This window comes from Penaeus monodon, unplaced genomic scaffold, assembly GCF_015228065.2.
Source record: "Penaeus monodon isolate SGIC_2016 unplaced genomic scaffold, NSTDA_Pmon_1 PmonScaffold_20309, whole genome shotgun sequence".
NCBI lineage: Eukaryota > Metazoa > Arthropoda > Malacostraca > Decapoda > Penaeidae > Penaeus > Penaeus monodon.
In genome coordinates, this window is record NW_023650046.1 from 159 (window position 1) to 6,149 (window position 5,991).

Consider the following 5,991-nt stretch of genomic DNA (forward strand, 5'->3'; position numbering starts at 1 on the left):
TTTATATTTTTACAAACGCTAAAAACCCTTGGTTTAATGATTTATTATGATATTCCCCGCAGTAAAAGGGCCCCCCCGATAAAAGCCTGTTATTTTATTTTAATTTTTTTTAATTTTATTGAAAAAAAAAGTCCCCATGTTGCCACCCGTTGTTTTTGTTAAACATCGACTGTCAATTGTTTTAGGGCGAATTTTTCAATAATGGGACCAGTTAAAAAACTGGACCCCCGAAGGAAAAAGGGCCTGGACATTCCCCTTTTAATTTCAATAAAAATTTTAAACCCACTTCACACTCATTTACATAAGGCCACCCCCAAAAAAAATTAAAAACCTTTCCCCCTTAAAAAAAAAAACACTGGGAAACTTTTAATCTTGCTAGGGGGCTAAAAAAAAAAAAAATACCAACAATAAAAAAACCAACCCCCTTAAATTTTTAACAGATTTAAATTGGGTTAAAAAAAAGGGTTCAAGGGGAATTTTTAAAAAACCATGGGGAAAAGGGAGGTCATTGGTCTGGGTGGAAGTCCGCTTACCCCACGATCAAGGTAAATTACATGGTTTGGGACTTTTGGCAATTTGTGGGGCATATTGGAATTTTTCTTTATTGCTTCGTTTAAAATTTTTTGCAAATGCTTGTGATTTTTTTTTTGGGTTTGGGGGTTTTTTTGTTTTTTTTTTTTAAAGGGTATAAAACTTTTTAATTTTCCGAAAAAAAAATGAATTTAAAGATGAAAGTCCCAAGGCTTTATTACGGTTTGAAAGCATTTGTTTTTTAAACGCAATTGGTTGTTGGTGTTTTAAAGTTCTTGGTATGTTTTAAAAAAAAAGTGCAGAGAGGAGAAAGGAGGAAGGGAAATACGGGGAATTTTAGGTCCGGAAAAAAGAAAGAAGATAAGGGGAAAAGGGGAAAAGGGAAAGGGGAAAGAGAGGAGAGGGGGGGGAGAGAGAAGGGGAACAGGGGGTAAGGGGGCCAGGGGGGGAAAAAAGACAGAAAGGGGGGAAAAAAAAAAAAAACAGGGAAGGGGGGGGGGGGACGAGAACGAGGGAGAGAGAAAAACGAATTTGAGTCAGGAAAAAAGGAAAAATTGCAGGGGGAAAAAGAAAAAAGGGGACCATAGTCCCGATTAAGGTTAACTTTTAAAACCATTTATTTTTTTTTAGAAAAAATTTTTAAACAGGCGAAAAATTTCCCCATCCAAAAACCCGGAAAAATTTTCCGCCTGAGAAAAAAAATTGGGTTTTTAATCCCCAAAAAAGGGGGGGAATAATGTTTTCCCCCCTCGTTATTTTCCACCCAAAAAAAAATTTTACTTTTACTATATTATAAAAATGATTTGCATGGATCGGTAGATAGGGGAGGATGGGGAAAATAGGAGGGGGAAATGAGGTTTTTTTTTCGATTTCCCGGGGTTTTTTGGGGTTATATCTTTTTTTCAGCATTTACATCCATTTTCCCGACGAAGAATTGTAATCGAAAACCGCTCATATAATATCTGAAGGAAATACAGTTTCATGCGTGTATAAAACTTAGACCAACGGGGAAAGAAGGACGCCAAAAGTTTAACATAAATTGGCATAATAAATATAATAATAATTTCAGTCCCTCAGCGCCCCTCCGATTCAGAAGAAAAAAAACCTCGAGATAAAAAAAGTTTTACCCCTTTTTTGCTTGGTCATATCTAAAAGCATTCATTCCAGGAAAAACGAGGGAATGTTAAAGGTCGGCATGATAAAGCGATATCTCCTCCTTATCAGTCCAGATAATTTTTTTCCGGTGATTGAGAACTAAATTGAAAATATGATCTTTTTTTTTTTATTTTTTTTACTTTTTTCCATTTTTTTTTTTCTTTTTCCTTTTTTTTTTTCTTGTTTTTATGTAATCATGGAACAAAAGGTTAAGACCAAAGGTGAAATGGAGACAAAGAGGTGGTTATTATAAATTTTTTTTTTGCAATTGGTAATTTGCTGAAAAAACAAACAACAAACGCAAAACACACAAACAACCCTAACTTCTTCATTCACAGAAATATCGGCAGATAGTGTTTTATCCCTCAACTTTACTACTAAAATGTTTTCGATTCCCTGAATGTTCGTGAGAATGAAGGAAGGAGTAAAAATAAACAGACGAAGCCAAAGTGAATGGAGTGAGGTAAAAAATAACGATGGATATTCCACGGCTGAAAAAGAGGGATGAGGGTTTTGATAACATAATGACAATGATGATGAAAAATATCAGTAATAATGACGATTATCATGGTGATGGTGATGATGTTTATTTGTGATGATGATGATGATGATTGATGATGATTGATGATTGATGGAATTGAGATGATTGATGATGTGATGATGATGGATGATGGATGAAATGCTGATGATGATGATGATGATGAAGGATGGAGGATGAAGGATGAGGGATGACGACGACGATGATGATGAATGATGACGATGAGAATGATTGATAACAGCAACTTTTAATAACCTAATAGTAAATAGTAATAACTAAAAAAAATACTACTAATAAAGGAACAATAAAAACCATCACCAATAACATCAACAATAACACCCAAACGTCAGCAAGAAACTAAAACGTAACATTAAAAACAACAAAAAAACAACCCGCCATCAGTTTATCATTGATTATATCCGGAAAAAAAAAAAAAAAATTTTTTTTTTTTATTAAAACCTAGGAGGAAGGGGAGGGGGAAGGGGCAGGGAAGAGAGGGGGGGGGGCCCCCGGGAAATTTCCTTCTGAAAAACCAGCTGGATATAAATGGGGTTTTTAAAAAAAAAGGGATTCAAATCTGGGTTTTTTTTTTTTTAACAAGGGTTTACCCCCCAAATTTTTCCCGTTTCTTCCCCTTCCTCTTTTCCCCAAATTTAAATCTCTTCTCCCTTTTTTCTCTCCCTTTTTCTCACAATTTGTTTGTTGGTTTTTCCCCGGGGGTTTATTTTAAATTGTTTTCCCAAATTGAGGTTTTGGAAAATCAAAAATCTGGGCCCCCCCTCCCCTTGGCTTTCGAAAAAACTTATCGGTCCTAAAGGTAATTTTCTGGTGGATTTTTTTTCGGATGTTTTTTTTTTTCTCGGAAAATTTGGGGGGAAATTGCGTGAAATGTCTTTGCCCTTTACTGTTTTAAATTGGGGGAAAATTTGGGAAGAGAGGTTGTAAAAAAAAGGGCTTTAATCCTAGTTACAAAAAATTTCCCTTACGGCCTGGGAAATCGGGTTTTGAATTCAAAAATAATGTAAAAAAGGTAAAGCAACATCAAACCGGTTTACGAAAATTTATTTTTGTTTAAAAAAATAGCACCGGTACCCAATAACTACAGTAAAAATGCCCTTAAAAAAACGGTTTTTTTTAAAGAATGCCAAAAAAACAAAAAAACACCCCACCCCTGTTGGGTGTAAAAAAAAAGGGGGGCTAAAGGGGGACGGCCAAAAAGTGGCCCTTCATTTTTTTCTTTTAATAAATTTTTCCAAAGGAGGACCTTTAAAGCCTGGAAATTTCGGAAAACTTGCAGCCTCCTTTCCTTTAATCGCCCTTCTGTTAAAATTCTCAGTGGTTGGGTTTAATGAAGGGGGGCTTGTCCCGTGCTAAAAGTGGGAGTGAAAAAAAAAAAAACTAAAAAAAAAATTCACTTCCTTCCATGACTTTGAAATAAAAAAAAAGGCTAAAAAAAAGTTTTCCCCTGTCTCCGCCCAGGTTCGCCCCTGCCGCCATCTTTTCCACCGAACATCCCCGAAGGGAAAAACCTGTCCATGAAATCGCGTCGGAAGTCCGCCTGGGAGAGTTCCTACGCCAAAAAAAATAGACGAAAGGCTCCCGCCGGGCGGCGTGATCGAGGTGGGGGGGGACCGTGGCCAAGGGGGCATTTTTCAGGATATTTTGTGGGGGGGGGTCCACCAAAGCTTCGGGGGGGCCCTTCCAACCACACACGGGCCGCGCTGCTTCTGTTTTGCTATTGGGCTCTTGCCCAAAGGGGGGAGTTTTTCAGGCGCCGGTTTCTTTTCGGGAACTCGTGGTTTTACATACTCCTTTTTGGTTTTACTTATTTGTGGGCTACATTCACTGACCCGCTTTTTTTATTATTTTCTTGCCCTCTTTTTTGTTTGGAACTGTTGTTCTGTTTCGTAGTTTGGATCGTTTAGCCACCAGTTTTTAACATTAGATTCATATATTCCAACCATTTTCTTTTTAAAAATCATCTATATGAAAAAACCCCCAGATTTAAGAAAAAAGCATTTCATGACCTCCCCCTCCTCCCCACCTTCAGGAAAAACCACCAACCTGTCCTCAGTTAGAGTTAAAAAAAAGAGTCTGAGAAATGGCCCTGAATTAAAAATTTGCCTTCAGTTTTGACGCCCTAGAGGGTGACACACGATGAAATACCGATTTCTTCAGGTTTAAAAGGTGGGGTTGAAAGCTCCTTTCCTCAAGATTTGTTCCCCCTCGTTTATTTGTTTTTGTTGGTTGGGGACTTAAAAAAGTGGGTTTGGGGTTTTTGTGTTGTGGTGTGGTTGTGTGTGTGTTTTGTGTGGGGTGGTGTGGTGGTTGTTTGGGGGGTTGGTGTGTGTTGGGGTGTGGTTTGTTTGGGGGTGGGATGTGCGGAGCAAATATTCTCTACATAGATTACTTCCCCTTCTCAATCTGTCCTAAAATTTGATAATTTATAAAGTTTTTTTTATCATAACAGGTGAAATGCAAAAAACGCCTATTATAAGTAAAAAAACCTGATAAAACAAAAGCTTAAGAATATTAAAGAAAAAAGCAATCTAAAAATATGAAGTGCTATTTAAAAAACTAAAAACAAAGATATCACAAAAAAAAAAATTAAGAGCCTCAGGGGAAAAAATGCTTACGAAAAAAAAACTGTCAACAAAGTTTTAACCCCAATGATTATAGGGATTATTTATTTTCTGTAGATAATAAAAAAAGTGGGTTTGGTGGATGTTGAGATAGCTCGAAATTTTTTTTAAAGTCACATGGTCGCCAACAAAAGCTAAAGTCCCCTCATATTTTGGTTTATCAAACATCATTGCATTGTGGGTGGGTGTGAGTGAATTTTGCCTTTGCCTGTGCGTGTTGTTTTGTGGTTGTTTTTGCGTGTGTATATTTTTGTTTGCGTGTGTGTATGTATGTTTGCGTGTGTTTGCATGGTTGCGTGCGTGTGTGTGTGTGTGTGTGTGTGTGTGTGTGTGTGTGTGCGTCCCTCATATTTGGTTTATCAACATCATTGCATTGTGGGTGGGTGTGAGTGAATTTGCCTTTGCCTGTGCGTGTGTGTTTGTGTTGTGTTTTGCGTGTGTATATTTTTGTTTGCGTGTGTGTATGTAGTTTTGCGTGTGTTTGCATGGTTTGCGTGCGTGTGTTGTGTGGTGTGTGTGTGGTGTGTGGTGTTGCGTGTGCGTTTCGTGTGTGTTGCGTGCGTGTTGGTGTGTGTGTGTGTGTTGTGTGTGTGTATGTGTGTGTGTGTGTGCGTTGCGTTGGTCAGTCAGCTCTAGGGAACGTGCTGGCAAACCTATACTAAACTTGACCCCCCCCCAGCGTGGTCATCGGCCGAGTTCCCCCTCCCAGCTTCTGCCTCCGAACGCCACAACCGCAGCCCTACGACCAGCGCCGCCGACCTCGCCTCCTCGAGCCCCAGGGCCCGGAAGGCCCAGGACCCCCGAGGACTGCTTTTCCCGCCCACGAGGGGCATCGGCCTCTCCTCAGGGAACTTCTGACCCAGCCTGACCAGACCGCTCACGACCCCTACTACTCCAGGAAAGGTCGTCAGTCCCCCTGCCAGCACTTCGCCGAGTGAGGACGCGCTGTCGTGGTATTCCCGTGGCCGAAGATACGACTCCGCGATACGCCTTCAGACCTCCTACGACTATCCTGTACGGGACAACCCAGTCCTTCTGAAACGGACGACCTATTTCGGCCAACGCGTGCCCCGAAAGACGACCCCCCGCAAAGAGGCATCACTGCGCACCGACCTCTACGATCCG

The 5,991-nt window shown here is 39.8% G+C and overlaps 1 pseudogene; it reads left to right on the plus strand.

Annotated features, from left to right (window-relative positions):
* Positions 1 to 489: 489 nt before the first annotated feature.
* On the plus strand, positions 490 to 5,988 carry LOC119569964 (annotated as a pseudogene).
* The last annotated feature ends 3 nt before the right edge of the window (positions 5,989 to 5,991 follow it).